The following is an 18186-nucleotide window of genomic DNA, read 5'->3' on the forward strand; positions in this document are numbered from 1 at the left end:
TCCAGATTTTTAAATTATTATTCTTTTTTTGTGCTAAAATAGGGACAAAAATTCAAGATTTTTTTTTTCTTGTGCTAAAATAAGGAAGAAAATTCCAGATTTCTTTTTTTTTTTTTTTGGCGCTAAATCAGGGAAGAAAATTCCAGATTTAAAAAATGAAGATTATTTTTTCCTAGGGGGGTTTATTTCTTCCTCAGACGATGATTCACGGGTGGATTTCCCTTCTGACACATCTGGAACTGCAGAAAAATTCTCTTTAAATCCCCCAAGGACAAATTTCACCAATTTCAAATTGGATCCATTTCCATTTCCGTGGCTTTTATTCCCAAAATCCTTTTTGATTTGATTCCCGAAGGGAGGATGAAATGTAAAAATGAGGGGGGAAAAAAAGGAAATTTTTCAGATTTTTCTCCCCATCAGGAAGCCCAGACAGGAGTGAGGAATCAGCCCTGAGGGAAAATTGGGAAAATTTCCAAGAATTTCCCCCCCCCCAAAAAAAAAAATTCCAGGTGGGAGTTGGAAAAGGCCTGGAACATTCCAGAAATACAGAAAATTAAAAAAAAAATCAGGGGAGGCTCAGGGAAAGCCCAGGAAACAGAAGCTCAGTCTGTAGAAAGTGGGAGCAGCAGGAATTTGGGATATTTACAGAAAATGGGATTTTTTTAATGCTTTTACCTCAGACCTCCCAAGCTCCAGGTCCCTGAGGGCTGCTGGGCCCACCCAGGCCCTGAAAGAAATGAGAAAGAATAAAAAATGGTAATATAAATATACAGACATGAAAAGAAAATAAAAATAAAATTATAAATATGAATGTAGATACAAATATAAATATAAATATAAATACAAATATAAATATAAATATAAATATAAATACAAATATAAATATAAATAAACAAAATATAATTAAAAATAAAATAGAAATAAACAAAAATAAAAATAACTAATAATAATAATAATAAATAATAATTATTCCCAGTTTGGTGTGCCAGGAATGTTGGAATTTATGGATTTTTTTACCCTTTTTTTGCAGCAAATTCCCACTGGAAAGAAAGGAATTTGCACTCAGGGACATTTGGGTGGCTCTGCCAGGGGCTGAAGGGTTTGAGCCTTGTGGGATCAAAACTTTGGAATTTATCCAGAAATTCGAATTTCTGGATAAATCAACCCCCTGCCATTATTATTATTAAATTTATTATTATTATTATTATTATTATCATCATCATCATCATTATTATTATATTAGTATTCTATTATTATTATCATCATTAACATCATTATCACTATCATTATTTTCATTATTATTATTGCTATTCTTCAAATTATTATTGTCATTAAGATGATGATGAGTATTATTATTACAATAATTACTAACATTATTATCATTCTTTTCATTATTATTGCTATTTTTACCATTATTTTTGTTATTATGATTATAATTATTATGATTAAAGATAAGCTATAAGTTATTATGATAAAGATAATAAAGAGAGGATTTTTTTCCCACTGATATCCTGAAGGGAAATCTGCTTTATAATCTGAATTTTCAAATAATAAATGAGGTGTGAATGATGGAGAAATTCCCTGTGCCACATCCTCAGGGATGAAATCTTTCACCCAGAGCTGTGAAAATTGGGGTTCATCCAGCTGGGGGGGAGGAAGACCCAGAAAAATCGGAATTTTCCCATCCCCACCCCAGGAAAGGCAGCACAGAGAAGGAGCAGCACATTTCTTATCACAGAACACGAAGAAAAAAGGGATTTTGCCAAGGATTCATGGGAAAAAAAAGATTTTTTTTAAACTAAAAGTGCAGAAAGAAAGAGATGTAATTGCCATGGAATGGAGAGTGGAGAGGGTCCCTGGTGAGAGCAAAAATCTGAGCAAAAATCTGATTTTTGGGGGCAAAGAGAGCCCAAAATCCTCATTTTGCAGGAAAAAAACAACCCTGGGATCCTGGATCAGGCCTGGAGGGGACTTGGAATTGTCATCCAGAGCTTTCAGATTGATTTCTGTGTTTTAATAGATTTGAAATGGATTTTTATGTGTTTACTGATCAAAGAAATCCGCATTATCGATGGACACCCAAAGTTCACTCTCCAGTGAATTCTGGATTCTGAATTTCTAAATTTTCAGTAAATTCTGGATCCCAAATTTCATCATCCAGTGAATTCTGGGTTTCTGAATTTTCAGTCATGATTGAATTCTGGATTCCAAATTTTCAGTCTCCAGTGAATTCTGGATTCCAAATTTTCACTCTTCAGTGAATTCTGTGTTCCTAAATTTTCAGTCTCCAGTGAATTCTGGGTTTCTGAATTTCTAGATTTTCAGTAAATTCTGGATCCCAAATTTTCCTTCTCCAGCGAATTCTGGATTCTGAATTTTCACTCTCCATTGAGTTCTGTGTTCCTAAAATTTCACTCTCCAGGGAGTTTTGGGTTCTTAAATTTTCAGTCTCCAGTGAATTCTGTGTTCCTAAAATTTCACTCTCCAGTGAATTCTGGGTACCCAAATTTTCAGTAAATTCTGGGTTCCCAAATTTCCACTCTTCAGTGAATTCTCGGTTCCCAAATTTTCACTCTTCAGTGAATTCTGGGTTCCCAATTTTCACTCCCAGCGAATTCTGGGTTTCTGAATTTTCAGTGGCCCACATGTCACCAGTTTTGGAGAGAAAAAGCACTTTGGGACTCCTTTGTGACCTCCAGCCAGTCAGGGAGGGATTTTTTTTTAATTTAAATCCCATCAGGAGTCACCTGCTGCCTCTGGACAGAGCTCAGCACTTCCAAAACCCCATTTATAACCCTAGACACTGAGAATAATAATAATAATAATAATAATAATAATAATAATAATAATAATAATAGATCTGTTCTTATATGTAATGGTGGTCACATGATCTATAAAAATAATCACATTTTCTATTATTTCTATTATTTAACAGCCAAATTTACTCACCAAAACCACATTATTGACAAGTCAGGTCATTTCCTTTGCAATTTTTGCTCCAGGCTTCAAGAAACCCCAACAACTGACATTAAAAGGAATTAAGGCTCCTCCATATAAAGGCAATTTTTTTCTCTTTTTAGAAAATTTTTTAAATTTTTTTCCTTTTAGAAACCCAAAGGGATTTTTCTTTAGGCTGCAGCAGATTTTTGGGATCAGCTCTGGCCACTGAGAGCAGCAAAGCCCAGCAGAGCTGGTTGGGCTGAGCTCATTCCCACCTTTATTTTCCTTGGATTCATCTGATTCCTTTCTGAGTCCCCTGTAAATCACCTCCAACAGGAGGCAGAGCAGAAAACTTTGCTTTTTCCTGTTGAAAAAAAAAAATAAAAACCCAAATTCAGAAGGAGCTGATGGGGAAACATCTCCCAGCTTGGAGCTGGATGATTACTGAAGGTTTACTGATTGAAAAAAAATCAAAATATGCAGCAGAAAATGTTTATTTGGGGTTTTTTTTTTTTTTGGAGTCTGGGCCCTGCCAGGTTTGTTACCCCTTTTTTTTTTTTTTTTTTTCCTGCCTGGACTTGACATCACAAATGAGAGGAGCTCACAAACAAACAAGAAAAAGAGAAGCTCCTGCTGCCTGAAAGTTGAAATATTTTCCATTTCTCTGTTTTGAACGGGCCTCTGCCAAGAGAAGGACAAAAGTCAGAAGGAGGAAAATGTTATTTTTCAGCCTTGGAAGGTCAGGGTCTAAAAATAAGTGGAAAACATCTCCGGCCTGGAGCTGGGGTGAGGAGGGTTTCACAGGGGCTCTGATGCATTTCTGGTGTAAAAAAATCAAATTATAGAGCAGAGACAAGGAAAGCCTTCAAAAAACTTCTCCTTTTCCTCCCACTTTGGGCTTCCAAAGGTTTCTCTTCCAGTCAGGGGGACCCAGGCAGTGAAATTCCCAGTTTTAAGGGAATTTTAAGCTCATTCCTCCTTTTTTTATTCCTCTCGGACTCCAGGAGAAGATCTGTCCCTTCACTATGGTTTGGAAAACTTGCAGTGCAATTCCATGCTTTCCTAGGATCCTGGAATCTCAAAAAAACCCCAATAAACACAAATAAATCCCAATAAATCCCAATAAACCCCAATAAATCCCAATAAACCCCAATAAACCCCAATAAATCCCAATAAACACCAATAAATCCCAATAAACACCAAAAAAAATTGGAATAAACCCCAATAAATCTGAATAAACCCCCAAAAAACCCAATGAATCTCAATAAATCCTAATAAATCCCAATAAATCCTAATAAACCCTAATAAAATGATGCTTGGAAGCCCAACCTTACTGGAAAGAACCATCCTGGTCCCAAGGTGCCCCTTCCTCTGCTGGTGACCCAGCCTTGCCATGGCTCAAATTCCATCAATGGGGAAGAAAAGAGCTGGAGAAATAAAGGACAGAGTGAAAAAAATGAGGGGTGAAGTTAAAAAACTTAAGGATAAAGTGAAAATAATTAAGCATAAAGTGAAAAAAATTAGGGATAAAGTGAAAAAATTAAGGCTAAAGTTAAAAAAAAAATGAAGTTAAATTGCACAATGGAGCCGTCTGCAGGTTTAATTCACTTTGCCACTGATTAAATGGAAAAAAAAAAAAGCATTAAAGTGATTTAACAAAGGTCTTTAATCCTTGATTTCCTGAGGAATTCAGAGCTGCAGACACAAAGCAGACTGCTCAGGGTGAGACAAAGGAAGGGATTTTTCCATGGATGGGCTGCTCTTCCCAAGGATTAATGGATTTATTTTGAATATTTGCATCACTCTGGGTGTTTATCTCACATCATCGCTGCTGCTGCTGCTGCCCATCATTAATTAATTAGTGGCTGCAGGTCGTTAGCTCAGTGCTGGCAGCAGCTCTGAGGGGATCCTTTTGGAATCTGTTTGTTGGGATTGTTTTAGCAACGGGTGAAATTGGGTTTGAACACGACCAAGCTGGAAAATCTGGAATTTTTTAAAATCTTCTCGGTGTAGGTTTCGAAAAGCAGGGTTTTTGTTTGGTCTGGGACAGAAAGGTGGGCAGGAAGGAGGGTCCTGCCTCCAGCTGTTTCCATGGGGGATTTTGGGAATTTGCAGATGGAGCATTCAAAGTGTGAAGTTCTGGTTTCTTCACGGGGTTTCGGATGGATCCCGGTGAAGTGGATCTGGTTCCACTCAGATCACAGAATTCCAGGCTGGTTTGGGTGGGAAGGACCTTAAACCTCATGGAGACCCTCAGGTGGGCTGGGGGGTGGGGTCACCTGCGCACATCCCAGGAATCTGCTCGGGAACAGGAGGGGACAGCAGTGACAAGTCCCAGCCCCAAGGTCTGTCCAGATCCAGGGATCCCAGATCACCCTGGACGTGATCCTGCACTAAAGCAGGATCCAGGAGCTCTGCTGGATCCCACATCTGCTCTGTGCCTCCCAGCACTCAGACACTGCTGGTCCCACACTGGTGATCCCAACCCTTCCCAAATACCTGAGATCTGTGTCAGCAGAACTCCTGGAATTCATCTGGGCTTGACCAACCCAGCCCTGTGTCAGCAGGATCCTGTTCCAGCAGAACACCTGGAATTCACCTGGGCTTCACCAACCCCTGTCCTGGTGTCAGCAGGATCCTGAGAACATCTGGAATTCACCTGGGATTGACCACCCAGCCCTGGTACCAGGAGAACACCTGGAATTCCTCAGCCAGCAGGATCCTGTCCCAGCAGAACACCTGGAATTCCTCTGTCAGCAGGATCCTGTCCCAGGAGAACACCTGGAATTCCTCAGCCAGCAGGATCCTGTCCCAGCAGAACACCTGGAATCCACCTGGGCTGACCAAGCCGAGGCCAGGACACCAAGGCAGGTCCCCCAAACTCCCCACCAAGCCCGAGGGTGACAAATCCCAGGGGGCTGGGATCAGGAGGAGCTGTGTCCCACCACTGTGTCCCCCGTGTCCCCAGGAAGGAGCCCCAGGGATGGGGTGGGAATCGTGCCAGGGCCGTTCCCGGCACGGCCGTGGCGCAATCCCAGCCCCAGGAGGGCCCCGCGAGCCCCGCAGGAAACGTTCTGCATTTTTTCCTTCACTATTCACGGCCTTTTCTAGCGGGGGACAATAAAAGATTTCGAGCTCTGGATGAAGATGGTTTGTAACAATGAGCTGCTCTTCCTCCAGCAGCCAGCGGGAGCTCAGACACGCCGAGGAAAGCGGGAAGAATTCACTGGAATCGCGCTGGAAAATCGGGAAAGGCTCAGGGATGTTTTGTCTGAGAGAGGTGCAAAGTGATGAGAGAGCAAAGGCATCACTGCTTGCTGGGAATTGTTGGGACTTTCATGCTCTGAGTCTTCAGCTTTTCCCACTAAAAGCCCTTTGGCTGTGATCTCCCCTTTTATTTTTTTTTTTTGGGATTTTCTCCTGAAAAACACTTCCCAGAGTCATAATGACAATAACACAGATTCGCTGCTCCGTGTTCCCAAAACTCTTTGGGATGGCAGAGCTTAAAACCAAAAGCTCTTCGAAGCAGCCTGGCTTTTCCTTTCCCCCTAAACGATGCATCCCACTGCTCTCTCCGTGCTCAAAGCTCCTGGATTTTGGAAGCCAGGGGTCTCCAGGCAGGAGTAAACAGGAATTGGCTCCTCCAGGCAGGACTGGAAGTGCTCAGGGCTCTGAGATCAAGGTGGAGGTGGGCAGACAGCACGTCCACGCTTTAATAGCTTTGGGACCTCTCTCAGGGAGCACTGAGCTGGCTTTGAACACATCCCAAGAATTCTCAGCTCCAAAGGAACATCTGGCACTGAGCCCTGGACAGGCAGAACCCTGGAGCTCAGGGATCCTGGGGATGTCCTCGCTGCTGGAGCTGCCCGGGCTCTGGAGCTGCACAAAAATTCACATTTTGGGGAGGAAAAAAGGTATTTTTGGGATCCCAAGGGTGGCTCAGATGAGGATTTGGTGTCCTTAAGGTTGCTGGCTCCTGGCACAGCTGGGGACATCCAGGACAGAGCTTCCATCACTCCTTTCCATGGGGAGGATCCCAAGGAACCTGACAATATTCACCCTAAAAACAGGGACAGGGAGCACAGCCAAATCCAGAGAAAAAGGGAAATATTCAGGGTGGAACTCCAGAGAAAATCTTGTTTTTCCCAGGGAGGTGAGGAATGGATCCCCTGGAGATGGAGCTGGGCACATCCCCCAGGGAAAATGGGCATTTCTCAGCCTGTCCTGCCCCAGAGGGATGAGAAGTTGGGAATTTCCCAGGAATTGTGGCCACGCTGCCCCCAGAGCTGCCCCTTCCATGGGCATCCCAAGGAAACTCCAGAGATTTTCCATGCCACGGCTTTGCTTAAGGAAACCTGCCCAAATCTCCTGAATACACAGCAAAAACCAACTTTTAATTGATTAATTCAGAATTGATGCCACTTCTCTTGCCTCTTCCTCTCGGTGACTGCAACAGGGGCTGGGTTTCCCCTCCCAATTTTCCCTTTTTCCATTAAAAAAAAAAAACCCTCAACAAATCCAGCAGGAAGATAGCTGGGATAATTTAACAGCTGGAAAAAGGCAAACCCAGCAATCAGGTCTTTTCAGGACACCAGTGATCAAAGAGGTGCTCTGTACAAATGATTTTGCAGCCAGCTCTTGGCAGGAGACAGAAACCTTTTCCCTGCTGGAAATGAGATTTGAGTTGTAAGGAGAGGAAGAAAGGATTGATCACTGTGTGTTAATTCCCTTTCTCCCAACTGGAAATACTGAGTGGGACAGAGAAAAGGGAGGGGAAATAAATTGATTATTGAATGTAATGTTCTCTGTCTCGTCTCAGGAAGAGATTAAATTCACTTAAATTCACTTAAATTTGGGTTTAATAGGAGTCATTCAACACTTGTGTGAGGAAAAAGGGCTTTTTCTTAATAGGAAAATGGGGGAGAAAACCTTTCTGAATTACAATGAGAACTCTCCAGGATAGGTGGGTTGTTTTTTTTTTGCTGTGGAATGGGGAGGTTTGTGAAGAACACAAAGAAAAGAGGGCCAGAGGAAGCACCAGCAATTTCTCCATGTTGTTCTTTGAAGTGGACTCGTTGTCCTTTGGCAAAATGAGAATCTTGAATAAGAAAATGGATTTATTATCGAATTCTTCCTCTCCTGGGGGTGGTGGAGCAGAGCTTTGTCTCGATCCTTTTTGCCTGTCCCCCTTTCAGCTGACATTTCATCCCCAGCACACCAAAGGAAGTTTTCTTCCCCAAAATTTACTTTTAATTCCTTTGGGAACTGCTCCCAAAATCCTGAGCAGGGAAGGATTGCAGCTCCTGGGGGCTGAGCAGAGAGGGACAGTCCCAGGACAGCCCTGGTGTGTCAGCCCCTCACCCTGTGTCCCCCTGCCAGGATTTCCTGAGGCATTCCAGGGGTTTTCCAGCAAGGATAATCCCGGCTGGGAGCAGGATGAATGCACAGAGATGCTCTGGGTGTGGGGAAGGACAGGGACACCCTCAGGATTCCTCACCCTGTCCTTTGTCTCTCTCCAAAGAATGATTTCCTCCTATAAAAAGATGAATTTCCAAATAAGAAAGAGAGGAAATTCCAGCAATAAAAACCTTCAGCAGATGGGGAACAGTGGGAAACACTTCCATGCAGGAGAATCTCCTCAGTCTGGAGCTGCAGCTCCTTCCTGAAGGTAATTAACAAATGTAAATCAAAATAATTCATTAAAGAGGCTCAAACCAACAGCTGCACTGGTGGAAATGCTCATTTCACCCCCTCATGGCTTTTGGGACAACCACTGACTCCCAAATCCATTTTTTTCCCTGGCTCCCACCCCCTCAGCTCCCCTTATCACCCATCTCTTCTCTCACACACGTTTTATTTTGCTCAGCTTTGAGACATTACAGATTCTTGGCCCCATCTGCAAATGGTGCTGCTTTGGACATCCTCGATGAGCTCAGAGGAAAATTCAGCATCATCCAGGCTCTGGGGTTGTTTTGGGGTTTTTGGTCACTTCCAGAGAAATGGAAAAACGGCGTGTGCAGGCTCACAAGGGGCGGGAAGCTCTCCAGAAAGAAGGAGGATGGAGACTGACCCAAACCTCTGGAGTTTTCCAGAAAATCTCAGCCCCAGAAATCTCCCAGGAATGAACTGGCTCTGGAGAGAGCTGGCAGTGCCTTCTCCTGACCCCACCCAGAGCTGAAAAACAGCCTCAAGGGCAAAGCTGCTCTTTTTCCATAATAATTTTCAGGATCATGGGCTGTGGAGAGATCCAGAATCAGCCCTTGCTTCACCTGAACTGCTCTTCCCACCCAAAAACTGCCAGGGCACAGGTTTGGCCTGATCGTGATGGTCCCAAATTCCTTTAATTTGAATTCCAGATGGAAACCACATCAGTCCTGTGCATTTTTGCAATGTTTCCTCCATGAAATTCCAACTCCTTTTGGCCAGCACAGGGTCAGGTTCTTCCCTGAACATCCCCTCGAGCCAGGGCACGTTGGGTGCTCATCAACAGCCAGAGAAATACCCACCAGGAGAGAGAATTCCAAGAGCTCTCCCTAAATTCCAGCTGCCTCCTGGACATCTTTGCAGCCTTGGAGTGCTTTCTGCACAAACCATTCCGGCCTGCAGCACTTCTTCCAGGAAAAGCTCCCCCAATTCCAGGAACCTCAAGGCTCAGGTGGAGAAATGGGAATGACAAAAGCAACTTTTCTGCTGGCAGAGCTGAGCGTCCCGGCCATGAAATGCAGCAAAAGCTGCTGAGAGGGCCGAGATTTCCCAAGGAAATCAAATATCCAGGCATGGCTTGGAGAGGGGAACTTCTGGAAAAGAGGAAAGAACAAGCCTAACCCTGTAGACTCAGCAAAATCTGATCTCACAGCCTGAGCTCATTCCTGGCTCCCAACACAGCGGGAAGAGAACTTGTTCCTGGGGAGCTCCAAGTCCTAAATCTCCTCCTAAAACAGGAGCTTTTTGTCATTTCCAGCTGCAGGTGCCCCTTCCTTTGCTTGCTTTGTTGGGTTTTTTTTTTGGTTTTTTTCCCCAGCTGAGGTTTGTGGTGGAACAGGGAATGAAAAAAGGACAAAATGTGCGAGGCTTTATCCAAGGCTGACCAAGGCTCAGCTTTCTAAGGCTGGATTAGTGGGAATTCATTTAAAACCCCATGGAAAGGGCTGATCCTACAGCTTGGCCTGAGGGTGATCCTCCATTTCAGCCCATGAGGGAGAAGCCCCACAAAGCAGGTTTTAGATATTTTTGATGTCCAAATCCACTGGAACGACGTCCCTTGGTTGTTTCAGCCTTTTGGCCTCCTCAGGCGAGGAGGTGGATGCAGCTTTTGGCTGGATTTGGGTTAAATGCCAGGAGAAGAGCTCAGGGTCGCTTTGGGATCACAGCCTGGGCTCACACCAATCCTTCAGGCTGCTCCTGTGCTCCAGCATTTGGCTTCTGACTTCCAGACAGAGGAGTGAAAACCCCATCTAGGGTTTGAACACCTTCCTCCCCTCCATTTCCTTGGAATCCTCATGCTCACAGAAAATTCCGGGGTTTTCACCCACCTTTTTTGGGGGTTATCCTGATTTGGTTTTCCACCATGACCTTCCACACTTTGGCCTTTCCATTTTGCTGCAGTTCCTCCCCACCCTGGCTGCTGGCCCCAGGCTCTGCTTGCCCAAACTTGAACATTATTTTTCAGCTGAAATGACATCATGGCTGAAGTGCTGTTTAAAATTACTGCTCTCCAGACCTCCCTCACATCCCCTTTTGCAATCCCCTCTTCCAGCAAAGCCCTGCTCTCATCTGGAGCCAGGAAGGGTGGCCTAAAACTGGGATGTCTTGTCCACATCCATTCCAGGACTTTTGCTCCGTCCTCATCCTATAGCCAAAAATAAAAAAATTCCAATTGAACATTTCAATTTTTTAATAACACTTGCTAACAACTCCATAAAAATAATTCTGTGTTCTGGGCCCTCTCCACATGACATCAGGCTCATGGATTTCTGGGCCAGGCTCCCGAGGCCGTTTTAAAACTTCTGTTTGCTCATAAATCAAGGCCAGCGGTGCCGTTTTTAGCAAAAACAGCCCCAGTTCAGAGTTTCCAGCCTCTTCCATGGGTTTGCTGTGCTGCCACAGGCCCTGCTCAGGATCCAGCAATTCCACCAGGCTCCACTTCCATCACAGCACCTGTGGCAGCCTCTGGAATGTGAATCCCAGCTCTGCTGGTCACCCTGCAGGGAGCAGCATGGAAAAGGTCCTTATCTCTGAATTTCCACGGCTCTTCCCAGTGATTATTCCCTGTCCAGCTGGCTGCCCTTCCCGGTGGGAACTCTGCCTCCTCACACAGCCCCTGGAGCAGCCAGGAGGCTCTGGTGGCTCTGGAGGAGGCTGGGCTGGGGCCAGGGAGATGCTGAGGTGTTTCCATCACGATCCTCGCCCGGCCTGTGCCGCCACATTTCCCTTCACAGAGAAAAGCAAGGCACAGTTCTTCCCAAGAATATTTCTGGGTTTCACATTCTCCAATTCTTATTGTTTGCTGTGCCTGTGTTTGTGCCAGAGCAGAATGCAGTGTGGAGGTTGTTCACCCACAGTGAGGGTGTTTTGGTTCCTTGGCCTGTCAGGATACAGTGTCATAAATTAATTAATTAGCCTTCTGCTAAGATGCAGTCAGATGCATCATTCTCTCCCCTGTGAATTCCACAGGCTGAGGTGGGGACAGGAGCCAGCAGCCCCAGGCTGGGGGAGGATCCCTCCCTTTCCCTTGGAAAAAGGGAACAGGGATCATCCCTGGCACAGGGAGCAGCTGGAAGAGTCCTGAGCACGGGGGATGAGGGGAAGCCTTCCCAGCACGTAGGGGCAGAGTTTAAGGGTCCCTCTGTTTGGGGTGTTGGTGCCATGGTGGGATGGGAATGTTCCCCTCTGGGGATGTGGGACAGGCTGGGAGCCCACAGCCCCCTTGATCTTGTCCCAGGCTGTTTGATGGCATTCCTGGGTTCATTTCCAAGGAACTCCTGATTTCTGGGAAGGCCTCACAAAACTACACTGGGACCATTCATGGCCTGTGAGGGCAGCCCTGGCTGGATTCCTCCTGAAATCCACAGAATTCTGCTAGGAAAACATTCCTTCCCCTTCCTAAAACCATCCCCCCAGACACAAACACAGCTCCTTGGAAGGCCTTCCACGATGGCAAAACAACTGCAACATCCAACACTTCTGGGTTCCCTCCATTCTGTTTGGGTTTTATTCAGCAAAAAAATGAAAAAGAAACTTAAACTTGATGAAATATCACCAGCTTTTCCTGCAGCTGTGGAAGCATAAATGACTTGACACTCCTTGTTTTCCAAACTTGGAGTATTTGCAAGGTAAAGGTAAGGCCAAGCTGGGCAAATTTAACATCAAAAGGGACTGAAAAGGAAAATTCTTCAGGGATGGAGGCCAGAAAATGAAATTTTCCTGTTTCAGGCCGTTTTTGGGTGAGGGTGTTTGGTCCTGGAGCCCTCCTGGAAGTCCTGGTGTGGCCAAACACACCTTGGACACGCTGGGACACTCAGCCACACCCCAATTATTGATTCCTTGCATTATTTCATCATTAAGAGCCAAATTAACATTTCTCCACAGCAGGAAAGAAGGATTTCCTTTGGAGGATTTCTTTTCTATGCAGAGAATGTAAATATGTTATTCCCTTACACCAAAAGCCAGGGTGGGACTCCAAAATTCCTGATTTTGAAGTGATTTTTTTTTCCTCTTTGAAGACACAAACCCTGAACCTTCTGCCTTGCCCCAAAACCAAAAACCTGCATCAGCACAAAATCTGAGGAGAAACCAAAACCTGCACAAATTCCCAGGGGATAACCTGGAATTCCCCCCTTTTCCTCTCTTTCTGGGGAGGATCAGCAGCCCCACACACACCCCAGCCCTGTGGGAAGTCTGCATTTTCCATTACTCCACAATCCCCTCCATCTGCCCAGGAAAGCTGCCAGCAATCCCAACAAACAGGGACATTTTGGAGCCCATCAAGAGCTCCACGTTTTGTTTTTAAGCTCAGCTCCAACAACATCTGCTTTGGAGAAATCCTTTTTTTTTTTTTAATTTTATATTTTTTTTCCCAAGAGCTGTCGATGCCCCTTTGGAAATTGAGGATTTTGAACAGCTCTGCTCCTTCCAGAGGCAGCTTTAACAGGGAACAGATCCTCCCAAAGATCTCCTTGAATAAATTCAGGAATTCCAGCAGTTTTTCCTTGGATTTTAGGAACCTCTTGGCTTTTTCTGAGTGAGTTTTAACTTCACATGGTGATTCTGAACCTACAAAAGGCACGAGTTCTGTCCATAAAAAGCTTTTTGCTCTGTATTAATTCCTGGAATCCTGTCCTGTTGTCTCAGCTCTTTTCAAGGAAAGGGATTTTTAACACAATTTTTGGAGGGAAGGATGTCAAGTTTCCTGCTGAAAATCAGTATTTTTAACTCTTATTTTAATATTCAACCCCAATTTATCAGAATTTATATATTTATTTATTTTCAGTATCCATTTGGAGCTGGTTTAGAGCACCAAGTTTCATTTCCTTTTCATCTCCTGCTGTTATCTTTTATTATTTGTTATCTTCTATTATTTGCTATCTTTTAATGTCACTCACCATAATTTCTGAGAACTTTCTTCATTCAAAACCCCTGGATCTTGGCCAAAATCTTCTCCTCCTTTTCCTTCAGGGAGTCACATCCCCATGACTTGTTCTGGGAATATTTATCCCCAATTAAACCTGCAGGTAAATCAAAATTAATCAGATTTATCACAATTTGCTGAGGGATAAAAGCAAAAACAATAATGAAGAAAAATCCTTTTCTGTGAATTTTCTCCACTGAAATCAGAGCTGGATTTGCATTTCCTGTTGCACTAAAATTTCTGGCAAATTAAAGAAATTCTTGTATTTATTTAAAAACAGTTTTTGGGGATGTTTTTAGCTTGTGAAAACATTCTGGGCATTAAAGGGCTTGGTAAAAATACAAAAATAAATATATGAAATTCTCAAAATAAATATTAAATTAGGAATATAGAACAGTATAAAACATAAATATAAAAAAACAGAAACACAATAGGATATAATAGAAATATAAAATATAAATAGTTCTATAAATACAAAAATATATAAATATATGAAAATGACCCCTCAGTGTCCCAGCACTCAGTGGACCTTTCAATTGATGTTAAAATGTTGTCACAGAAATGTAAGACTGAAGTCCATAAAGTTATAATTTTTTTAAAAAAATAAGGATTTTTTTTTCCTCCCATTTTCCTTTTTCTCAGCATTTTTACCCCAATCCCAGCCTGCCCAGCCAGGGCTTTGCTGACATTAAGGATGAATCAACTGCAGATCCCTAAAAATCCACTCTGCATTAATTCCAATCCAGGGCATTTCAGGACTGGGATTTTTAATTCCACAAGAGCCCAAGAAATATTCAATATTTACTTCAGGGGGTTTTATGGGGCCTTTGTTCCATGCAGGAATTTTATGGGATCTGGGATTTCCTGGCATTTGCATCATCAGCTGGTAATTAGTGAAAATTCCCTGGGAATAAACAGAAATACCTCCCCAAGCTCCATAAACAAAAATTCACTGGGAATAAACAAAAATACCTCCCCAAACCCACAAAATCCTGTGGGATTTGTTGCTCCAGGAGCTCAGGATGGAAAAAAAAATCCCAGCCAGCCCAACCTCTCCCTGCCCTGACATTCTAAAGGGAAAAAGCTGAGGGAAAATGAGGAAAATCTGAAAAAAAAAAAAAAAACCCAAATATTTTAACTATTCACATTTTTTAGCCATTATCTGTGAAGATTTTTTAGGATTTTATGGGATGAATTTAGGATTTCAGGGATTTTTTAAAGATTTTAGGGGAGCTGTAGGAATGCTGTGATCCCAGAAATTCCCAGCCAAAAGGGAAATGTGTTGCTATGATCCCACCTCGAGCTGTTCCTTGGGTTTTTCCTTTCCCAGCTCCTTTTGCTTTCCTTCTGTGTCCCTCTCGTGGTAACTCAGGAGAAATGGCCCAGCTGCGCTGGAAAAATTAATTCCTAATTTTTTTTTTTTCCCTATGGATTTAACCCTAAAAAAAGAGGAATTTTGTCAGTGTAGAAAATATTTCTATTAAAAAAAAAAACAACAGATTTTTTTTGTTGTTGTTCTTTCATTTATTGGTATTCAGGTGTGGTGAAATAAGTAAAATTTTAAGGCATTTTCATTTAGGATGAGTTTTAAAGAAAAAGGAAAGAAAAAGGCAATAAACAGAGAGAGAAAATGAAGAAAAATGAGGATTTTGGATGAAATTCTTTATTATGAAAGGCACTGGAAGAAATTGGTGTGGATTTCCCATCCCTGGAAGTGCCTGAGGACAGCTTGGAACAAGCTGGGATAGTGGGATGGATGGGATTTAAGGTCCTTCCACCCCAACCCACCCTGGAATTCTGTGATTCTTAAACCCCCTGAGCATTAAATAAAAAGATATGACCAGAGCAGGGGGGAAATAAAGTGATTAATTTGCTTCATTTATTGTCCTTAACGAACACCCTGGGTGCATTTATCGCTCTGGGTGGGAGCTTCCCTCGAGCTCCTCCCTCCCCACCTGATCCCTGCTCCACCCTCACCTCCCCCTGAGCCGATTTTTACCCATGCCAGGATAAAAATATCCCATTTTTCCCCCCGTTTTGGCCAGCCTGGGCTCCATTGGCTGTGCCCCCCTCACGTCACGGAGCCATCCCAGCCTTATCTCCATGGCTGGGAATTCCTGGAGACCAATCCCACGGCAGCCCCGAGTGGAGGAGGATGCCAGCAAATCCCAGAGCTGCTGGGGCTGCTTTGGCATTCAAATCAGGTTCAAGGAAAGGCCTCTCCTCCTTGCCAGGGCTGGGATTTCTCCCTCTAGCTGCTCGGCTTTGTCACTCCTCAGCAGCACCTGGGGTTTATCACCCGCACGTTTGCAGCAGAAAATAGCTCTGAAAATATTAATTCACTCACGTTTTCTTCTCTCCTGCTTGTGATCTGCAGGGGAACGGGGAGCTCAGCGCCGTTGGCAGGGAGCCGTGCCAGTTTTTGCCTGGTTAAATTCCACACCGGCTGCACAGCAGGCAAAGCCCAGTGAGTCACAGCCTCTCCTCTGCAGCAGCCCGGCTTTGAGGGAGAAAACTCACACAAAACACCAAAAAAACCCCACAGCCTGGGAGCTCTGCAGCCTGCCTCTGCATCCATTTCATCCTTAAAAGCTTCCAAGTGGCTCCCAGAGCTTCCAAGCGTTGCGCTGGAGCAGAACGATCCCGAAATCCACGTGTACAAAGCGAATCCCGAGTTTGCTTTCCCAGCCGCTCCTGCAGCTCCACGCAGGCCGCGCTGGGGGCTCCGCAGCTTCAGCACCTCAGACAGCAGCACCAAAGCGTCCCCAAGGCCACCGTGAGGGGACAAACCCACCGCTGCTGGCACACCAGGGGCTTTTCCACACCCTTATTCCCCGAGCTGTGGCAGGGACAGCGAGAGGAACCCGGCGGAGCAGCAGAACTTTGATCCCTTTCCAAGACTTTTGAGGATTCTGTCAAGCAGCCAAAGGTTTGGAGTGTGTTGTGTTTATTAATAAATAAAAAGTGTTTGCAGCAAGCAGCCACCTGGCTTTGTAGTATTTTTTTTTTTTCCCTCCCCTCTGGTTCCACTTTCATCCTCAAATGTTATTTCAAGCTTTCTCCCCGTTGCTCTTTGCTCTGAACAGTTGATTCTACTTAAAAACAAGATGAATTCAGTCTCTCTGCAGAAGTGGTGAGTCCTGTGTTCTCTGGATTTGTTTTTTCCCCTCCTTTTGCTGCACAATATTCCCAGGATAAGGATGTTTTCCAGCCTCCATCTTTTCAGCCCAGCAGCTGCAGGTCTGGAACATGTTGATTCAGGCCAGGCTTTATCCTACACCAAAAGCAAGAATATAAAATCCAAGTTATTTATAAGAGAAGACACATATTTGCATCTTAATGCGGAAAGGAAGAGGGACTGAATATGCAGCCTTTCCCAACACACAGAAGTTTTCTCTTAAAAGGGATTTATTGTGTGCTGATCGAATGGAATGAGGGTAAATCCAAAGTTTTTTTGTATTTAAAGGTAGAAATGAGGTGCTCCCTTCTCTGACCTCAGAGAACCCCCCAGAAATCCAGCCCAGAGCAGCTCAGCTTTCACTCGGGGCTGGGGGTATTGCAGGTGTGACAGGAATTACAGCTGGGGCAGGAATTCCTGGAATTGCCCATCCTTAATTCCCACCTGAGCCCCAACAGGGGTTCAGGTCCAACAGGAACAGGCAGAGCTGGCAGCTCACGGTGCCCACAGGGGACTAAGTGCCCACGAGGGTCCAGTGCCACCACATCCCCTCAGAGTGACCTGTCCACCACCTCAGCCCCTCATGAGGGTCCACTGCCACCTCAGAGTGACCTGTCCAGGACTTCAGCCCTTCCAGCCCCTCACAAGTGCCCAGTGCCACCACATCCCCTCAGAGTGACCTCTCAGCCCCTCACAAATGTCCAGTGCCACCACATTCACACCAGTGACCTGTCCAACGCCTCAGCCCCTCACGAGGGTCCAGTGGCACCGCATCCCCCTCAGAGTGACCTGTCCAGGCCCTCCATCCCCTCGTAAGTGCCCACTGCCACCACATCTCCCTCAGAGTGACCTCCCCACACCTCAGCCCCCCAAAAGAGCCCAGTGTCACCACATCCATCTCAGTGACCTCGCCACCACCTCAACCCCCCTCAGCCCCCGCCCCGCATCTCGATGTCCCATTGGCTGCCACAGCCGTCACTCAGAGCCAGGCACCGCCCGCACGTAATCGCAAGAACCCATTGGCTACCAGGGCCGTCACTCAGAGCTAAGCCCCACCCATCAACGTGCGCGATGGTGGGTGGAGGGCGAACTCTCGCCCTCATTGGCTGCTACGCCTGTCACTCAGAATTAGACCGCACCCCCCCGCCAGGCGGCTCTGGACACCCCCAGCCCCCTCTTCACCCTTATCTCGATGGTCCATTGGCCGCCACACCCATCACTCAGCGCCAAACCCCGCCCTTTCCTTCCGCGTGCCCTCGGCGGGCGGGGCGCCCACTCCCCCCTCCCTCCCCCTCACCTCAAGAACCTATTGGCTGCCGCACCCGTCACTCAGAGACAAGCCCCGCCCTTCCCCGTGAGGGCTGCGGGGCGGGCAGCGCGCCTCCTGGCGGCCGCGCCGTGCCCCCGTACGTGCTGCGTGTGCGTCACCCCCGCCCCCCCC

At 45.3% G+C, this 18186-nt stretch overlaps 1 long non-coding RNA gene across 1 annotated transcript in view; it reads right to left on the minus strand.

Moving 5' to 3' along the window:
- Nucleotides 1–12662: 12662 nt before the first annotated feature.
- LOC121352702 overlaps nt 12663–18186 on the minus strand; it is a 5773-nt gene continuing 249 nt past the window's right edge. Inside the window, exons 2-4 of the long non-coding RNA XR_005954986.1 lie at nt 15915–16841; nt 13542–13664; nt 12663–13212 (exon numbers count right to left, since the gene is read on the minus strand). This is a non-coding gene — a long non-coding RNA (uncharacterized LOC121352702). The remainder of the gene's footprint in view (nt 13213–13541; nt 13665–15914; nt 16842–18186) is intronic.

This window comes from Pyrgilauda ruficollis, unplaced genomic scaffold (genome assembly GCF_017590135.1).
Source record: "Pyrgilauda ruficollis isolate IOZ18807 unplaced genomic scaffold, ASM1759013v1 scaffold192, whole genome shotgun sequence".
Lineage (NCBI taxonomy): Eukaryota > Metazoa > Chordata > Aves > Passeriformes > Passeridae > Pyrgilauda > Pyrgilauda ruficollis.